The sequence below is a fragment of the Coturnix japonica genome, chromosome 3 (assembly GCF_054131305.1).
Source record: "Coturnix japonica strain WE chromosome 3, WE-NBRP24, whole genome shotgun sequence".
NCBI classification, from domain to species: Eukaryota; Metazoa; Chordata; class Aves; order Galliformes; family Phasianidae; genus Coturnix; species Coturnix japonica.
The window spans coordinates 23,610,505-23,631,589 of record NC_140665.1 but is presented as its reverse complement, the minus strand read 5'-3'; the positions used below and the strand labels follow the sequence as shown (position 1 = coordinate 23,631,589).

The 21,085-nt window shown below is 38.5% G+C and overlaps 2 long non-coding RNA genes across 2 annotated transcripts; one reads left to right on the top strand and one right to left on the bottom strand.

Moving 5' to 3' along the window:
- The first annotated feature begins 3,013 nt into the window (after positions 1–3,013).
- LOC107311100 (uncharacterized) lies at positions 3,014–5,655 on the top strand. Its single transcript, XR_001553859.2, has 2 exons — positions 3,014–3,101; positions 3,657–5,655. It is a non-coding gene; the product is annotated as an uncharacterized LOC107311100 (long non-coding RNA).
- An 8,980-nt stretch (positions 5,656–14,635) lies between these two features.
- On the bottom strand, positions 14,636–15,515 carry LOC146761313 (uncharacterized). Its single transcript, XR_014943871.1, has 2 exons — positions 15,390–15,515; positions 14,636–14,751 (listed from the first exon to the last, which is right to left on the bottom strand). It is a non-coding gene; the product is annotated as an uncharacterized LOC146761313 (long non-coding RNA).
- Positions 15,516–21,085: the final 5,570 nt, after the last annotated feature.

Below are 21,085 nucleotides of genomic sequence, written 5' to 3'. Positions count from 1 at the left end.
AGCTGAGGGAGTACAAAATCTAGATCAACTTTGGAAACATCTCCACCAAAGAAAGCCAGAAAAAATATCCACAGAATTCTAAACATTTAATCAGAATATTAAGAAACTCACATGCATTAATTTTCCTTCCTATTTTTTTTCATCAAAAGTGACCCAAATCTTTTAAATGAGGTTAAAAAGGATTAAACATCACCTCAGACAGGATTTCTATATGTAAAACTTTTTGGATCTCTTGCTTGAGTTTTGCAGTTTAACAAAACAGTTTGTCAGTGTCTAATTATTGTGGATCTATTTGCCTTGGTACATACTGGCTACCATTAAGAATGCTGAGTTAAAAAGGGAACAGCAGCATAAAAAGAAATCTTTCTAATACTGCATATAAAGCTCTGTTTTTCCTTTACTTTTCTTTGGGCTGCTCCAAAAGTAATGCTTCCTATTTTATGGTGCTACTCCTCAATGCCAGAGGCAGATGTTGGTTATATGGCAGTAGAGGTTGAACCAACATTCCATTACACATTGCAGTATGACAGATGGCAGCAGAGGGGCAGTCTGAGACAATGGTGTCTATCAAGGAAGTGTGTATGAAGCAAAGGAGTGGATCTGAAGTCCTCCATGAGGAAAAAATGACACCCACTGATATCCATTGACATTTGCTGAACACTTATGAAGACCAAACAGTGGATGTGGACACAGTGAGATGGTGGGTGGTGTGTTTCAGCAGTGGTTACAGCAGCAGTGGATCACCTCCCCTAGTGTAGATTCTTATGAGTGAAACATACAGGCACTTGTTTCTTGATGAAAAAGCACAGCTAATGGTGGAGAAATGTGCTGAAATTAGTGTTTTGTAGCTGAGAATTTTCTTATCAAATACTGTTGCTATGCTCTTTTATCTGTTGTGGTTTCAAAGGAAATAAGGATGAAGCGATATTTTGGAACAGCCTATGTACTTCCAGGGTGTCCAGCCCCAGCTCTGCTGTGTGACCTGCTGTAAGGGAAACTGTTGATCACAGTCTGAACCTCTGATTAACCATCTGAAGCAAGCTCAGAAAATGAAGACTGTAGACAATTTATCATGTAGATTGTCTCACATGTATCCCTTAAAGTTCACATCGTCCAAAAACAGCACTTTATTTTGGCAAGCAGTTATGCATGCAGCTTTTAGGTCTTTACTACTTGGATGATTCAGAATGCAGTAATTTAGGAAGTAATATTTTAAAACATCTAGTACAAGAAATGAGACCACTTTCTCATACTCTGTTGCAACCATCCAAAGCTGTTCCTTTCATAATCTTAAAGAAAGGGGAAGGGATAAAAAAAACATGCAGAGGGAACTGCCAGCAAATGCCGTACATTTCTATTTCATTTTCCAATCTTTTTTAGTGTTCAACTGTCCTAAGTTCTGAAACATTTCATTTAATAACATGGTATTAATTTTGGGAGTAACACCAGATCTAGTCTTCTTGCCAAGTACATGGGACTGGTTTGATATCTCAGCAATGAATAGCACCTTCAGCCTTGACTATTACTAACTCTAGTAACACTAAGTTGGCATTATAATGTTCATAGGGCTTTTCTTTCCAGACCAAAAGAATGAAAGATTTTATCAAGGCATGAAGTACATTCCAGCAGTATGGACAATTTCTTTATTACTTAAAGTGTAGCTTTAAAAGTCTATAGATCCTACTTATGAACAAAAAATTCCTTATACAGCTGTATTGCGTTGTTTCCACATTTTCTTAAACACAGGAGTCTGGCTGTGGAATATACAAAAGATACATAAAAACATGCCTATGTTACACATGTGTGAAACACATGGAAAGTAACACGTGGCTTTCAAACTCAGGGCATGGGTTTCCCTCTTTGTAACTATCCAAAATAAGAATTTTCTAACTAGGGACGCTTTTTTCAATAATATTTTTAAAAACTTAACCTCAGAGGGTATCAAAAATGTCTCCCCTGATATGGAGCCACCCATATTGCAGACAGCTGTTCAGAAAAGTTTACACCCTCCTGAGGAAGCAGAAGGGTTGAAGTCTCCACAGCTCGTTCTTCTTGGTAAGCAAGAACCATACATGGAAGATTGACCAGAGATATCCTTCCTTTACTTTCATATCTATTAACTGCACAATAAATCTGTGATCAAAACGTAGACGTTAACTGATTCTGCTGACACTATCTTACATAAAGTTTAAATGGGAGATGGAATATGGTCCTTGGCAGCACTAAGTATGCCAGTTTTCATTTGTAGAAACATTGCAGGATCAGTGTATTTGTTTTCCACCATCTCTTGCAAATATTGGATCAACCTGCATAGCAAGCATCTTGTACTGATGTATATACTTACGTGTATCAAAAATGCATCCTTTCAGACTGGTACTGACAGCTTATTTCTAAAAGGCGTCATGTTATTACTTAACCAACATAAAATCAGTTACTAATTGTATGGGAAACTGGTAATCATAGCCCGAACCTCTGATTAATCAGCTGAGGCAAGTGTTGGGTCAGCTGTGGGAGCACAGGTGAGAGCAATTTAGCTGTGCTCCCAGATGGGGTGGACTCCACCTCCTCTAGACCTCATTTAAGGGTTGACCACCATTAAGGCAGCATGTCTTGGAGATTGCTCCCCAGTGGAGATTGCCTCAGCATTTTCCAGTGAAGGCATCCATGTCGGTGAGTTTTTCCTTATAAATAGCCTTTTGAATATTTGTTACCATCTTTGTATCATTCCACCTTATACTAATAATTTCACTGTTGTAACCTTGGCTGTAAGATTGTCCTGTTTGCTGGTCACAGAAACATGCAATAACATTAGCTCCAACATAGCTCTGCTCAGTGCCCAACTAGTAGAGAAGTCAAATGAATCTTTATCCTGTATCATGTGCAGTCTCTGTTGAAATATGGCTTTCAGCTTAATGTAAGCAGTAAACCCATCCCAGTTTCTTAAGCTGTGTGTGCATGTGTGTGTGAGTAGGATTAGTCTGAGTAGCATAATATCTTCATTTCTGCAATGACAGGAATCTGGATATTAGCTGCCTCTTACATAGGAGCTCTGTGTTCACTCTCAGAACCTGACAAGAAAGTCTTCCACAGGCTGGCATTCAGTGAGTACCAGAAGTCTTGTACCACAGAATCTCTTCTAATGGTTTGTGGGTTTTTTGTGTGTGTGGTTTTCTTTTGGTTTTTTTTTGTTTTTTTTTCTCTATAAAGCAATATGTCTGAGTGTAAAGTCATTGTTTTCATGTGCTTGATAAGACAATATGGATGAACCTCTTGGCCTTGCACTCTGCTTTTGCTTTTATGGGACTTCACTGTCACAGTGCAATACCAAGAAAGCTCATTCTGGAGTTAGGTGCAAATTTGAATTTCAGGTAGAGTTAACTGTAGATCTGTTTCAATTATTATAAAGGGAGCAAAAGCAAGGGGTCAGATATGCACAGTCTGAACTGGGGAAAGGAAAAAAAAAATGGAGGGATAGGAATTAAGGTGTGGCAAAGACAACAAGAAGGACCAAGTATAGTTTCAACAATGACAGAGGAAAAGATCCATTATTTTCAGATGGCATAAGCTATTTTTTGGGCCAAGAAGGTTTCAGGTGAAGACAATGTGGGTGTCATTGCATAAAATTTAGGATTAAAATAATGTCCATTTCCTTACAGGAAACCCACTGATAAAATACGGCAGTGCTCTACAAATCTTATCAGTGACAAAGGTGACCCTGGGACTTTCCTATACGGCAGCTTTTTTGGGACTGGGAACTGTGGCAACTATCAACAAAGATTTAAAATTAATTAATTAAATGGAGACTACACTTTGTTTTATCTGGAGACCAATAGGAGCAGCCATAGAAAACAACCAGCCTAATACACAGCCTTAAATCAGCTGGCACTCTGAGGCCCGGATAGCTGAAGTGGCAGCTGATCCCATGTGCCAGAGCTGCCCTGTCCTGCGTCAGCAGACAGGAGACTGTGCATGCTCTGATGGAGACAACACTGCAAATACAGGCTGCATGTGTAGCTGTTATCATGGAAAGTACATATTCACACTGGCTCCACTGTCAGATAGTATAAAGCCAGAGAAAATGCCACAAAAGATAAGCCATACACCTCTTTGTTCATTCCACTTGTTTAAATGGTTGTCTGCTCTGCTTTGCTTTGTGAGGTCTTTATCAGAGTCATTCATACAAAAAGCATCAGTCTGCTTCTGATAAGTATTTCTGAGATGATTACTGCTGGAGTGTTGCTAGGAGCATTTAGTATCAAACAATGAGCAATCAACAACAAGTGATTTATCCACTTACCTATTAAGATATTTCGTTAAATTCAGGTCCTTCTGCTTGTTTGTTTCTGAATTACAGCTTCATCTGCTCCTAAAAACATTAGCTCTTGGAATTGTCTGAGCACTTCAGATCTCACTACCCTGTGCTCAGGATGGCTCAGGACCTAGTGAAGCTTGGCAAGCTGGGTAAACCCAGTTTTACCTGCTCAGTCTAAACACTGTCAGACGCCTCTTGTGACACAGAACCGGGCAGTAGCCTAGAATGTGAGACCATATTTCATTGTAACAGTACTAAATTTCTATGACCCCAAACGTTGAATCAACATAACTTCACTGCATTACAAACAGCAGAAATACTAATTTATTTATTTTTTTAATCTTGGATGATAGTAGAGCAAATAATTTCCTTGGCATCAGAGGAGAGAGGGGATAAGAAGTACAACAGATCCTGTGTCTGCCGAAGGAGAAAGAAAAGGCACCTCTACCAATCTCTGAGTGATGGACAACTTCGATATTATCTCAAATACACCAAAGTTATAGGCAAACCTTGAGATCCACTGAGGTCAGATTATTTGCTATCTTTCTATATGGTTTAGTAACCTGTAACTGCAACATCATCGAATATTTTTATTTATTCGGTCTGTCCTCTTCTGGTTGGTATAATTTTGGAGCAAATGAAGTTGTGATGGAAAATTCCACTGAGCCAGATCTAATTTTTAAGATGATGTGCTATTTGGTTTCATTGAATTGCACTAAAAACACCCAACAGAAAAGGTTACTGCCTGATCTGTATTTTAGAAAATTTCCTCCTCAATCCGATTCATTAGATTTCAGAGACATTAGTGTTAGTATGTATTTCAAATATAGCAGTTGGAGAATGATCAGTGGGAGACTGTTTTGTGGATAGATACACGGAGTCAATAGATAAGTTGTTATAACAAGCCTGTTTTTTAGTTCTTCTTAATTATCCAGGGGTAACACAGTTCACTAAGCATGTCACTTAGCACAACTCTTAGCGAGCAGAATCTTCCTGAAGTTTATTTAGAAAAGAAACAAGACAAATAAGAGCAGCTGAAAGACCCAAGGCTGACCACAACTGTCCATTGACACTAAGGCCCTAATCTTAGACTTAGGAGTCAAAATATCAGTAGGTGAAGCCACTGAATTTAGAACCACAGGGCTTTATGACTCAATGGGAAGTATGGATCTTAGAGAGAAGCAGTAAAGCACAAATGCAACTTGGACTGATGTCATTCTGCAGAGATCACAAGGTTGCCCAAGATGTCCATCCTTTGCAGGGAGATCAAACTTAGACTCCAAATGTCGTAGAAATGCCCAAGCTATCCCAAACACACTGTGAATATTTTTAAGTTCACTGAGTTTTGGATCCAATCCATTAAATATAATGAAAATGAACCCACTGCTGCTGTGATAGCCAAGATTTAAAAAGAGCCCACAGTTTTACTTCTCTGTTATTTGGCACTGCTAAGCTTAATAGTTAAGGAGCTCTGACTTCATGAACAGGTGTAAGAGCAAATAAAACCTTTAAACTTTGCCTTCATTATCAAGAGACCATCTAGTACCACCTGCACTCAGATGTTTAATTAAAAATAAATTTGTCAATGTTTAACAGAGCACTCCAATATCATCCACAGAACTGCGTGGGACAAAAGATTCATTTAGATACATCCTAGTTCTAAAAGAATTTAAGAATTTTAGGTTTTAGGGTTTTTTTTTCCAGGAGTTTTTCTTTAACTGAATTTGTGTGATATGAATGAGAGTGATACATGCTATCGGTTTGTCCTAACAGCAAAGTATTTATGAATGGTAAAAATTGAGGATGGTGTAAGAATGGTTCTGAATTTCACATTTAACTTTTATATCAGATGTTTTCAGATCTGACCCAGATGAATTTTGAATGTGAAATGTTAGTGTTATTGCATCACGCTGTTATAGAATCATTAATGTTATTGTATGATTAAAAGTTGCTTACAATTCATTTTATAAGCATTGAATCCTAATAGTTTTACAGGCAAACAAATTGAAATTAAAGTTTTTACCAAGAATGTTACTCAAAAAAAAATGGTATGCATTTGAGTATAGCTCTTAAAAAAAAAAAAAAAAAAAGCATATTTGAAGCAATATGGAGGAAAATACAGCTATTTTTAATTATTACTGTGTCTAACAGGATGCATGTTTATAGAATAATCTATGCATAACATGAAAAAGCTCCTTTTACTGTTTTTGAAACAGTGTTTACATCAAAGTAAAACATATGTGCGATAAAAGAACAAAGCAGAAATCCCTAGTTGCTAGTTCTATTTGAGAACTATATATAGGATATTTGCAACATTTCTTGGTATGGTAGAACTCTGTGTGTCAGGATGATTAATTAACAGACATGAAAAGTTAAACCATGAAGGGCTCAGGAAGATACAGCATCTCCTAAACCATCAGGATAGGTAGAAAATAGCATTAGGATTCCTCAGTGTCTTGCTGCAAGGTTTTATTATTACTCAAAAGACACCTGGGTCCAAAGCATCAAGTGGAAGCAATTTTAGAAATCAAAGGAGATAAACCATTTGAAAAAATTATGAGTAACTAGTTTACTCAAAGGAGTTGTAATAGGATCTGGAGCTTTCATCCCCACCCAATTAACAGTGATGAAGACTAACTCTCATCAGGAATAAATTGGGCAGATGTTCCCATCACAAAATCACCACTACAGCTGACACCAATTGACTTTCTTATTGGTCGTGTCAACAAAGAGTCAATGATTACACAAGTAAGAATTATTGTCCTTCCAGAAAGGCTTTAGGATGGCTAAAGAGTGATGAATGCAGTATGTCTAGACTAAGTCTCAAATGGGAACAGGTATTGCTTAGACTTCTGTTCAAAGAATTGTAATAGGCTTGATTCTTTTATTGGATACAGATACTGTAAATCATAATTGCTGATTTACAACTGTTTTAATGGCATCCGTGGAAACTGTTCAACGTAAAATTCATGGATGGAAGAACTGGACTGGAACACTAGGATCTTCAGCCTTTTTTATTGATTGCTAAATTGCATGCACAGTGTCAGCTGAGGAAGGGGAGATTGCACTTCTTCGTGTACATCCTATTAAGAGATCTGTTGGTAAAGATGATGAGCAATAAAAGAAGAATCTAACCAAAGCAGTTTGTGGGCAAATGGGAAACGCTTCATTAATGAGCCTTCCAGTTCTTTGATGGAAAAAGAAACACAGTGAGTATGCCTTCTTTTATGCTTGGATGACCTTTGTGGCCATTTAGATATAAAAAGGCTTTTTTTTTTTTTAAATTATTCTAATTTTTCTTGACATCTTCTTTCATGTGTTCCATACCTTCCATTAGTTCTATAATTAGAATAATATTTAGTTAGCTAAAATGACTTGGTTTAAATGTGACTACTGTGTCCAGAGATAATGTGAGCAAATGTTGGCATAAAATTTATAGATACAGAAACATAAATAATTCTTTAATGAGTTCTTTCAATCTTAACGTAATCAGTGGGAAACTAAAGCAGTTGATCCCCTGACCATGGAAATATAAACTCACAGCAGGATTGGCTGATAGCTGAAAAACTTCATTTTGGATAAGAGCCATTTTTAAGAAATGAGCTGTTTACTTAGCCAGGAAAGTTTGGCTGTAGTGAGTAGACATCAGAATTGTTTATTATTGGAGCCCAGAAGCACATTAATTATGTGATTTGAGTGACTGGGTAGCATCAACCCCTAAGGTTTTACATGTCAGAGTGCCCTCATCTCGTGTGGTGTAAACTGACCCGTGAAGTGCACGTTTGTGCACTGAAGGTTAAAGGAGGACTCCCCTCCATCTCTACCCAGGGTCTGCCAGGGTGGCTGCACTTCAAATTTATGTTTTAAGAAGATCAGAGCGCTTTAATATACTGCACAGGGCAGCAGCATAGCTTCAATTTCACTTACATGTTGTGATTTCCTATGAAGGATCATCTGTCATTGGGAGTTCTTGTAACACATTTGCAAATAAGGTCAAACAATTTGTTCAGAGGTGAACACGGTAAGTATAAACACGTTGTAAATATTTGAGTATGAGTTTAATGGTGTTTGAGAGGCTCGCACAAAAAACCTCACAAATAAAATTGCTATATTTAAAAACAAATTAGAAACTTGCACATTATTTTAGCCTTTGGTGGGCATTCATCATCATTACAGACATTTCTGTTTATTTTGGTTTGTGTTGGGAAAAGGGAACATTTAGAAAGGCCCAACAGCACGCCGTGAGTTGGGGCCTGCCAGGCACGGCCTTGGTGCTCCAGTTTGGCCTCCCATTAGCAGTATCCCAAGGAGGCTTGCCTAAAGAGATTGCGCTCACCATGGAAATATTCTTGGAGAGCACTTATGTTTAGGGGAGCAGCTCTAGTATGTGTCATTTCGGGTAGAAGGAGTTCAGCACTGAGGAGTGAAATGAAGGACCAGTTCTGCTGGCAGCAAGGGGCCTGCTGTGCTTCTTACATGTGTGCATGGTCAGTTGTGGTTTCCTGAGAAAAATGCTAAGTGATGGTCTTTGCTAGTCTCCATGGAAACGCTTTAGTGCTCTGGGGAAGATAATGTGCAACTGACTCCCAAAATGCTTTATCATTACTATTCTTAAGATTGGAGATCCACCTCATCTACTTCATATGCTGATCTACTAGGGATTTCTTGTGAATCTAGCTCTGATTGTGCCATACTTGATCTCTCTGTAGCAAAAGCTCCTTACCATAGCACAGCCATATTCCAGTTAACTCCTGATGTTAAGTCTTCCATGCACAAGGGCTTTTATGTCCCTACTACATTTTGACACAGCTTTTGGAACATAGAACGAATGGATGTTTGCTAAAGTCTCTCTCACAAATTTAGATCCCTGAGTAGTCTCCAAGAAAAACTGGATCTGAAAAGTAGTAAGCCTGTTGATTTCTGAATTCAAATGTGTAAGTAATTGCTTTAAAAGTAAAAATGAGTGTCACAGCTTTCAAGTCCACAATATATATTTTCTGTTTGTTTACACAGAGCCCAATCCTGAAAATATTTCTGCATGTAACATGAGGAAAATCATACCTCAGTGTAGATATTTACACGCTTCTATTTTCCACTACAGTACTATTTGAAACAGAACTATGTATGTGTGGACCAGTATCTAAAGCATCTAGCACAGGATGGCTACAGTGTTTGGTGTTGGACTTGTCTTTAATGCCAAACATGTGAAATATCACCTGAATTCTCCCAGAATTTAGCCTTCAAATCTCTGCAGCAACTACTACACAAATCCTCAGAATGGGACAAGAGGCAATATACACTGCTTTGAATTCTTTAAATTGATCTTATACCTATTTAATTTCCTGCCCAAATATTACCTGTTGCTGCTGTTTGTTATTTTATTATTTGTTCTGATTTAAATGGTGGAAAAGCCATGTCACAGTGATGTGGTATTAATGCTGGACCCCAACTCTAACCATGTTGTAACAGGCAGAATGCTGGTAGCAGTCCCATGTCACAGAGAGGTTGATGCCATGGTTGGCCCAGGACAGGTCCGTCCTCTCTGTCAGAGAGATGTGCAATGGCCAGCATTGGTGTGAGCCCTTGACAGGGAGACAAGGCCTGCCCATGGTGATGGAGGTTGTTGCTCCTATTACCGATTCACCTGCCTTTGATAGCCACAGCCTGGGACATGGAAAAGACAACACAATGTCATGTTCCTGTCTTCTCACTACTCATCACTCAAAACTGATTCAACTTTCTACAGTGACATTGGTCATACAATAAGGAGAAACACACAGCACAAACCTGTACTATGTCATAGCTCTCAAGGCACCTGAAAGGTACCCACAGCCATGGATAACACAAGTTCCTCACAGCAACTGCTGTACAGTGCATATGAATTGCATTATATGAAAAATTTTAAAAGGAGCAGTTTAAAAATGTATAGGTAGGACTCCTAGCATTAAAAGCAACTTCTCTGTCCAGTAAAATAGAGTATAATGGTATGGGTAAAGAATGCCTGTTCATTAATCTTACTTTTGATCATCCTGAGCCAATTTCACCCCAGGGTTTCATTTGGTCTCTCCTAAAGCCTTACCATAAATCACATGATGTATAGCACTCAAAGAATAATTATTTTGCTAAGGTTAAGGCTAAGTATTCCACTGCCATTTTGCAATCTTTAAGATTTTTTTTTTCCTTCTATAACATTATAAATTGCAGTGCTTGAATATACTTCATACCTGTTGCAGGACACTGTATTAAAAAAAGGATTCTAGGTGCCAAAATAACTGGGAGTGCCAGCAGCTGTTCTGGGACCTCTATATTAGCATGCCTGCATGTGGAGAGCCCATTTTTTTTGTGGCTACATCTGGAGGAGGGAGAGCTGTGCAGCCTTTTCATGGCTCCTTGGGGAAATACAAGCTATTTCATAGGGACTGATCTTCCTGTCAGCCCATGAGACATCATAAACCAAACTGGGAGAGAACTGGACTTAAATTGTTTCTTCTCTGCCAAGATCACACCCTTTTGGAGGTTGCTTTGTCCCAGCACAGAAGTGTGAGCTGCTGCAGTAATTCTTCCATGAATGAGAGCCTTTCTTTTGAGTCATACACTTTTGTTTCCAGTCTACAGTGTCTTGGCTTACTACTGTGCTGGGGATTATCCCTGCAAAAAGCCAGAGCCTGGAGAACTGGCCATTTTCAACAGCTGTTAAACTAGGTTTCTGAAAAGTGTATGTAGATATATATATATATATAAATATAAAAGCAGTCTCACTACAGTGAGACTAGGTAAAAAACAGTAATAATAAAAATAATATAATAACATTTTAATATTATAATGTAATAGGAAAATGTAGTACCAATAATATTATCATTAATATTAACATTAGTAGCAGTAACATAATCTACTTCTGGTTAAAGCTCCATTTTTTTGGATGCCAGTCAAACATAATGAATTAGGCTGTCTTTTTCCAAGCAGAAAAGGTCCCAGTATTACTGGAAACTTCATACAGACAAATCCCAAGTATTTGCAGAGTAGGTCTCGGTCAGCTTGGGGAAATGACCCAGAAACAGCTGTAGTAGGATTGGTCTTGAAGTAAGGGCATAGGAGAACTGAAAAGGGAGAAAAGGTGGTAATCATTATATGTGTATGAGGAGACGTATATCAGCAGTCTGGATTCATTTCTCTGCTCTCCTACTCTCAAAATCCTACCAAACATTGCAGGCAGAAGCAGAGTGATACAGGTACAATTTATGGCAGAATTTGGCACAAAGGGTATGTGTCTCCTTTCAGGTCTTTCAAAAGTCTGATGGACAAATTCATGAATGCCTTGTGTAGTTATATTATCTCACATTAATAGAGAACAATATGTTGCTATTATTTCATAAGTTCTAATACAAAGTTAATGAAAAAAATCCTTGGCACCGAAAAGCTGTGAAACTATATACACTTAAAAGAAAATACTCTTAACATAGAGCAGCTCTGAACTCTTTAATGTTTTTTAAAAATTCCTCCAGTCCTGGAGGGTCTCTGGAATTTCTTTCATACTGGAGCACTCCAAAACATTGCATGTCACACACCAGATGGTAGGCTGAGATTGTGTCCTTTGCTCACCCTTTTAACGCCTTCATTTTGAGTCTCCTGTGGTCACTTCCCTCCCCCACCAGTCCCCTAAAAGAGGATTGTCAATAGCACAAACCACTCTGCCAGACTACATTGAGTCTTATATTTCAGCTTTTTCTCCCCATCAAAACCAGACATTTTGGGTTGGTTCTACATTAAAGCTTAAAATATTGTGCCCTGGTTTGCAGACATAGCCTTGTGTCCTCTCCATTCTACTGGATCTTGATCTGGCTTCAGACTGTTAATACTCTTTTAACTCACTGAAAACTACAAAAATCCTTTAAAAAGTCTCTTCCTTCAAGACCATGAACTTTATGTAGGTGTACAAGACAGTCTGCAACAAGGCTGAAGTGTATCAGCAAAGAAAGCAAGCAAAGTTCACATCTGTAACAAATTTGCTGTACTTGCCTTCCCAGTTTTGTTTCAAGGACATGTATACCTGATGGGGTGGCCCAGCATAGATGTGTCAGGAGGACATGAAGTTTATAAAAGCAGAAGAAAGGAAACAGAAAGGGGAAGATACCAGTGCAGAGAGTTTACCCAAAAGCCATGAGCAAAACCTGAGTCTGGAAAGACTCTGGAAGCAGTAAGGAAAACTGCCTTGATGCCAGTCATAGGACAAACAGAATATCTGTAGCTATCGCTGCTCCAGACTGTTTTCCCTGAAATGAAAGCAGGTTTAACCAAGCTGATGTGAGAAATGACAGCAGTTCAGCAGCTGTCACAAACTGGTCTTCATTGCTTCAGAGAAGCTATTTGTGACAGAAGTGAAGTTCAGCATGTCTTCAACCATCCAAATTTGATGTTGTAAGCCTGTTCAAAACCTATTCTGAAGGCTTCACCATGGGTGAATAGAAAAGATTCTACCTTTTTCACACTGAAAATGAACTTGCAGAATTGCTGTTCCATGTGAAAGGAAATTCTGCTTGCCAGACACAGATTATTTAAAGCCTTTGAATGACCTGAGAGGCTTTCTAAACTTTCTTCCTTCTACCTCCTACTCCCTACGCTATAGAGTCTTTTATTTTTAGATATATAATGACAATAAATTTAGAACTTTTGGATCTCTCAGTTCACTCTTCATAGTTGGCGCCTATTTGAGTAATGGGTCATGAAGTCGACATTCTTCCAGTGATGTATTGCTTGCTAGAGTGGCACTGACCAGGAAAGCCAGGTCAGATAGTTCTTTAATTTAATCTTTTACAGCTAGAAAAGAGATTGCTATAAAAAATTGCAAAGGAGGATGTCCATGTGATACTCTCCCTGGGAGGAGAGAGAGACAACAGCAGGAGCCACAGAGCACTATATCTCAGGAAACATGGTTTATTTTGGGGATGAGCCAAAGGTAGAATAACAAGTGAGAGGGAAATGACAGGGAGATTCTGGGGAATTTTTCACTACCTGATTACCTTCTGTCTAAATGTTTGGCTCCAACTTCTTTTTAGGTGACTTCATCCAAAATAGTCTTCACAGCAGAGAAAAATCTTTTTCTTCTGCAAAGTCAAAGATGAGTGCATTAAACCTGGTTTTCATTCAGTGATTTTGATTAATTATGTTTCTTAAAGTATATATTGTTTCTATTGGGCCATTAGTCCTGAGGGCACGGCCCTGAAGTTTCTTTGCAAAAATAAGTGTTTTGTGAGCCACTAGCACTCCACCTAGTATTATGAGGCTGTATTAACCAGCTAAACAGCCAAATTCAGGAAGATATGTTTATATTAGTTTCCACTTAATGCCAGAAATGTTTTCTGATGCACTTCTATAGCAGAAATGCTGAGCCTTAGCCTGAAGCAGTGATTGAGTACCTGGTGGGAAGGCAAGGCCAGCCCAGGGTAGCTCAGGTGCAAGCAATGTACTTTATTGACTGCAGTCCATCACCAGATCCTGGTGGAGCCAGGATCCACCCTTTCCCAGATCTCATGTAAGGGTTGACAGCATAGGCCAGGATATCTCACTGAAGATCCCTGCATTCTTAAAGTCTTCCAAAGGCAAACAGTTTTTCTTCTTTTGTTTCTGTGTCCACTGCAGCTGCATTTCATTTTGTTCTCATTTGCTGCAACCTATGATTGTGCCACCTCACATCACTATGTACCATTACAAGTTCTGTTTGCTACACAGTTTGATTAGACATTCCCCACAGCCAAAGAACAGAAAGTGTTGCCTTTTAAAGTTCCAAATCTCTTCTCCTATTATTACTTTACTGTGCTATTATTCCTTAGAATACATACAAGATATGTATCTGTTTTTCAGCCCCTTCTGCCCTTACAGTCTTTTTGTCTGTCTCACAGAAATAACATTTTGTAAAACTAGCATCAGGAAACTCCGAAGATTTTGTGATTTATTGTGTGTTTTTGTTTTGTTTTTAAATGAGCAGAGGTACTTTTTCTTCCTAAAAAAGAACTTGCTATAGTTTCAGCAATCTGATTCCAGAAAGGAGATTAATAGTTCTAACAACTGTCATTGATGAAGGACCACATTTCTGCTCAACTATAATAGTACATTCTGTTGTTCTTCTGACCCCACGTATTGTTTATGTGGATCTATATCTTCAGCAAGTGTCTATATTTCTTCTTGGCTGAAGCAACCCCTATATAGCATTTTAAAGTTTGAGGAAGAAATTCTGACATCGTTATTCATTCATCACTTGCACTGCAAAATTATGAGATATCATGAGAATGTTTGAAGAAAGAAAAACTTATATATATGGCTTCTTACTTCTTGACCCCATGAGGTTATTTGCTTCATATGTTCAACTTTCATCCACATCCTGCAAGGCTAGAAACACACTCTATTTAACAGAAGCTTCTCATGTACTTTTCTTATTCCAGCAGCTAGGGAACAGAACAAAAAAAAACAAATACCACAGGACTTAGTGATAAAATTGAAAAACTTGTTAGTGTTTTTCCTCCTGCTGATTAGCTCTCTACTCCATAAATAATCTGATATAAATAGAGTAAGTCACCAGTAGATATTATTCACTGTGAGGAAAGCTGGCAGAAATATGTCCTGTTTAAAACTGAATACACTAGAATAAGTTTCCAACCTGATAGTCTTGGTTATTCTTATTCAGATACACACTGTATAAAATATATGCACATACATACACATATCTGTACACACACATAAACCTAAACTGTTATAAACACTGCACCAGGTCCTGAACTAAATACAGTTCCAGTCTGACCATACCCTATTATATAAACCATCAAGTGGATATATATCTGTTAATCTTAAATCAAAGGAACTGCATCTTTACAAAAAAGAAGGGATTTGTTTATGCTTCTTAAATGCCAAGAAGCCACAGAAAGAACACTGCTGTATGATCACTAAACAATGCACAATGTGAATTGACACACGTAGCAATTAGACAGGTCAATATGACAGGAAAAGTCATTTCACCAGATGTGTAAAGACAGAAGGATTGGTACAAAAGGTAGATGCTATAAAAGAAGGGAAGAAGGTTGCTCACCCATGTCAGAAGAAGGGGAAAGCTCTGCCAAAGAAGGATCTCCAGAAAGAGATCCTTCCCCAGAGACAGTCAGCCCTTAAATGAGGTCTAAGAGAGGCACAGCCAGGCTCCACCCCTTCCAGTCACACAACTGAATTGTCTTCACCTGTGCTCCCAGGGCTGACCTGGTCCTTTCCCAAGGTGCTCAATCAGTGGTTCCAGCCATGACTCAACAGTTCCCATACAACATGTGTGCATCACTTGTCTAGGCAAAGCATTGCTTGCATCTAATAATATAATTAGAAAACCTTGTTGTTTGGAGCATTCAGAGTTCTTGGATATACAGATTCCTGGATCTACACATGTGGCAGCCATTCATTTAAACAAAACACTTCAAAACCCCTTTCTCCTTCCTGATCATCTATTTTTACACTTCTTGTAAGACTTTAATTTCCTTTGAAATTTCAGGCACCTCTGCCGAATTTATTTGAAAATCAGCTAGAGTTGTAAAAAGATTATTGTGGGATCACATAGTGTGACTGCACGGGGAAAAAAAAAATGCAAGAAAAAAAAAAGACATTCAGTTAATAGCTGTAATTCTGTATTATTTCTGTATTCTATCACAAATTCCCATGAGAAGCACTAGCTGGCATTTGTAAATGGCAGCTGCCGCCTATGTGCTATCGCAATCAATCTTCATGCTACTGCAGCTATACACATAAACAATAATCAGTGTCTGTGAATCAACAGACTGACACATGTACCATCTCTAGCTGACTACTACTGATACTATTCAAAGTGACATTTCCTTTAATTTAAAGAATTATATGTTCTGAATGTATTACATGCATTGCATCAGATGCCTTCTGATGAATATACAGTGGGGCAAAGAAGAAATGGATGACTGCTCTTCAAACTGATACTATTTTGTGTTTGAAATCACCTTCAAGTCCCACATAAATCAGTCTTCTTCAGCTCGTGGTCTGTGAATACCAGGTACCTACAGCCTATTGTGTGAAAAGTCTGTTGAAGGTAGAGACAAAAAACAGTGTAATAAATGGCTCACTTGAAAGTGAGTTCCTGTCTCAGGCTGAAAAGGAATGACCACGTGTCTGGAAAGCATATGCTTATCTTGAGCACATAAAAAGTCCTCTATTTTAAATGTGGGTATATGAAAAGTTAAACTTAAGAAAGCATACTTTGCCTGTTATGTAGTTAACCTTGTCTTTAGGATTTCAAATGCCCACAGTTGAAGTCATCACTCACACGAATCTTCACACAATTTTAATTGGTTTTGTTATTCTTCTTCAGGCACTTTCTATTCATATCCTGTCAGTTTATATTGAAGCATTCGAAACCAAACTAGGTTGCTACTGGAAATGTATCATTTGTAGCTTTCTGCTAAATCATTACTACAGTGAGATATTACTTCTGTAAAGTATTTCTCTAATCCATCTCTTAGTTTATTTTGGAAAGGCATATTCATTAAATTGTAGTACTCACAATGATTCATATCTGTTTCCTCAGGGAATTGTGTTAGATCAAAGTCCATTACAATAATGAGAAGTTTATTGTATTTTCTAACACATATTACTTTCCATTAGAGCTGTCATTGTGCTGATGGATATGGAAGAACGAATACTTTCACTGAATACAACTATTTTGAAGAGCGTCTGATGGTCTTCTTTAGCTGATCATGACTCAGAATCATTTGTTGACAAATAGCATTAAATCACTTTTTTCAAAATAGTTCAAATAATAAACAGAAGGCCAATATGTTTTGTCATTGCTCTCTTCATAAAAATTGGATATTTACTATGAATTCCCAGCATCCTGTGGGTTTTCATTTGTGATGGAATGTGCTTTTTATTTCATTTCAAACCCTCTCATATGGGGTCCTGTCAGAAGCTATTTGAAACTCCACATAAATTATGTTCCAAAGGTTTGTTTCATTCCTTACTTTATGCCCTTTTTCCAGGAATTCTTGAAAGATGGAGTGGCACAATTTGCCCTTATGGAAGCTGCGTCAGTTGGTCTTTATCGTATTATGCTTATCTTAATGCGTAATCTAGTCATGAATTAGATACCATTTGAGGTCTTATCTTTCCCAGCTAGAGTAGATTAAAGAGGAAGGTCTTTGTTCACTGAAGTGCTTTGACTGACTTGCTCTCAAATCCTTGGAATTCAGAGACTGAGTGCTGTAAGTCCAGCAAGAGGTTTCACGCACTTGCTGACTCTGAGCACAGCCTTCCTGCAGGCAGAAGCCCTCTCTCTTGTGCTGAAAATTACATGTGATTAAATACTTTCCAAGCTGCACTGAGCAAGTCAAAAACCTGAGCCCCAGGTGAAGAAAAACAGCAGAAAGAACTATCTCAAGCAATTAGCACTTTTTCCCTCTTTTTAATGTAGTTTTAATGAATCATATATAACACTCAGATCATTCAGAAGGTTTCTCTTTAAATACCCCATTCCATTAGTTCTAACCTCCTCAAACATAGTTTCTGTCATACCTAAGGAACTGCCAAATGTTTCCAAAAGAAGCATATGATGAGAACATTTCTTGGTGAGAAAAATGTGCCTAATGTTTCCAAGTCTGTTAGGAGTTCTGTCTAAACTTCTGTGCTTTCCTCACATGCACAGCTTTGAAACCCTGTGCCTAACACCAAACTGAAAGGATTAGCCTTTTGTACATTTGCCCAGTGGCCAGCGGAAAGTATACCCCCTCCACCTTCTGCTATATCTCTTACTATGAGGTAGTTCAGTTTCACTATGTTAGTATCCAACGCAAGTCATATTTGTGTGTGTAACTGGGTTTTTAACTGTTGTAAAGCCTTTGAAGTTTCCTCTTTCTGCCAAGAGGTCAACGCGGTCTTTCTTTTGCCCTTTGAAAAGGACCTTTCATTCATTCCTGTGTTTGGTCAAGTTGTTGTGGGTTCTGCTGTGGCCTGGCACCATGAGTCCTCCCTACACAAGCAATTGCTGCTCTCATTGCTACTGCTGTTTGTATTCCTTGTTGCTTCTTTCATTTATCTTCACTGACACACCAAAGGAAAGAAGGGGCTGAAAGGGGAGAATTTGGCTGTAAGCTAAATTGATTGCATGTTATATTTCATGGAAGTCTGGCAGCAAGAGATGAGTGATCTCAGAGTTTCAGGAATATTTTTGTTCCTATTGTGCAAATCAATCACTGTGAGGCTCAGCCTGGGCTGACTGCCCCCCGGCAGCCCGCAGCAGAGTTTGCTGCATTGCCAACAAAGGCTTTAATATAACAAAAGTCTCCCAAGTGGACACTGCATTCTCTTGATGAGGTCACATATTACCCAGCATTTAATAAAACTCAAATGAATTTTAAAAGGATTCCCAGGTACATCAGTGGTTGAAAAAGGAGTAAATTTAATAGGTAGAAGGGCTGCTCAAAAAAGAGGTGATGCTGTAACACTGAGGTGGCAGTGTTAAATACTGTGGGTGTCTTGGGATTATTAGAATGATTTAATGTCAGATAAATGAGACTACCCCTTTCCTGTGATGGTTCTACCCATTCTGGATCTGTCATGGATGAATTTGCTTAACCTGAAACACCAGCTTAAGAGGCAGGTTTTGCATCCTCAGCTTTCCATTATTCTCTGAAGGGCACAGGTCTAAAATGACCAGAGCCAATGTCTTCAGCAACAATGAAGGTCAGGCAACACCCACACCAAGTCCCCCTAAGTGCTCAAGCAGAGATGCCTCCAGCAGAACTTGTTCTCCCACCTTGTGCCTGAATACTGTCTTAACCTTTCCAGAAAAAATAGCAATAGTGTCTGCCCCCTGCATCCTGCCCCTTTTTATTAATACCCAGAGATATCCAGTCTCTCCTAAAAATTGTAACTGCTCTGCTAACCTCATTTTTAACCAGGTTCTGATAAAAGGTGATCGTGGCTGCTGCTCAAGTAATGAACTCTTCAGTCTGGCACAACATGCCACGCTTTAATTTTGTAAGAAATAATGACTCTGCATTCTTTCTTAGCCAATGTATGGCCATAGGCTATCTAAAGAATAAGACCATATGATGTGTCACTGTTCAAAAATTCAAAAGGAATCCAAAGTAGTAGTGTGTGCTTGTTCCTCCCACGTTATCTAGTTTACTGCTAGCCTTGGCAATCACTGTCACAAGTGAGAGCTGAGGAAGTGCTGAGTCTGGAATCATCACTCATCTAACAAGTTAGTGCTCCTGCAAGATACACAGCAACTTGCTGATTGCCACCACCTTAGTTTGGACACAAGTCAGACCAGACAGAGAGAACAGATGCAAGAGCTCATGAAACCCTGTGCTGTGGCCAGGCACCCATTCTGAAAAACACTTCAAGGGTGCAGCTTGGTGTGAAAGGTAAAGCCTGTAATCCTCTTTGCTCTTGTGTTTGGGCTCACATTAATCACCCTTCCTGCGGCATACCACAAAATATATCTTTCATTTGAAGCATTGTTTTTTTAGTAATTCATTTTCTCAGTACAAATATATGTTCAATTAACGTATTTATGAGAGGGGGATTACGCAGATACAATCTTAAATCAGTGTAAATGTGGAATATGGGCTGTATGGAACATATAGCTTATTTTTCTTATTTTTAAGAAAAGAGCAATTATTTATTTTTAGAAAAATATGCAAGATTGAGTTTTCCAACCGGCTGCCCAAATTCTTTCCACTGATCCCAAGTCACTGCAGCCAGAACAGCAGCAGTGCACAAAATATGTGTAGACTTGCCCTTTATCCATTGTTATGCACAGTTATTCTGTAGAGTAATTTCATCTGGCCTATGAAGGAACCCTAATCTTGACTGAGTTGGAAAGGCTGAGATTTTTGGAAGAGTTCAGGAATTGACTCCTGCTGAATGCCGTTAGGTGTTTGGCTACAACAATCACTCCAGAAATCTCAGCCTAAAAAGCCCATGTCACAGCCATCAGCACAAGGACCCAGCAGAAAACAAGCTCTATACTTGCCAGGGCTTTACAGAGACAGACAGAAAACCCCAGTTAACAAACGTAAAACCAAACAGAGCTTTACACTCTTGGAAAGTGAGGTTTCTGAAGCCCAGCCTGTGTATTTCATAAACGCATCAAAAAAAAAAAACAAAAAACCCACACACAAAAAAAGAGATCTTTGAGCAGCATGCATTTTTTACAATATAAAGACCCCATACCACCACAGAGCAGCTGCCTGTTTGAAGCCACTCAATCTATCCTGTATTAACGCTGTAAATAGAAAATGTTATTACGTGGCCAATTCTGCATTCCAGCATGGATGCTCACTGCTGAATTCAGGGATACTGTCTTCAAGCTCTCAGATCTACAGATTTAAGGAAGAATAAATATGTGTGCTATGCTTCTACTACCAACCTCAGAGTTCATTGTTCAGTTCTATGCCTGTACCATCCTCTACCAAATTAACTCTATTGACCAGCACTGAGTGAGCTCTTATGTTCTAGAGTTGAAAACATTCATACCCTTCTAAGAAAAGGGGGGAAGGGGGGGGGGGGTGTCAGTGTCTAAAGCTTATCTGCTGTGGAAAAAAAAATCTGGGAATAAAATAAACACTTCTTTCATTTTGTCTTGAAAGCAATTTGGAAGGAAAAAAAAACCAAATAGATTGTGAACAAACAATTGTGAAAGCAATATTGATATTGCCATCAATGCATTTTAAAATATTTAAATCTGCTTCTGATTATCTTACATGCTTTCCA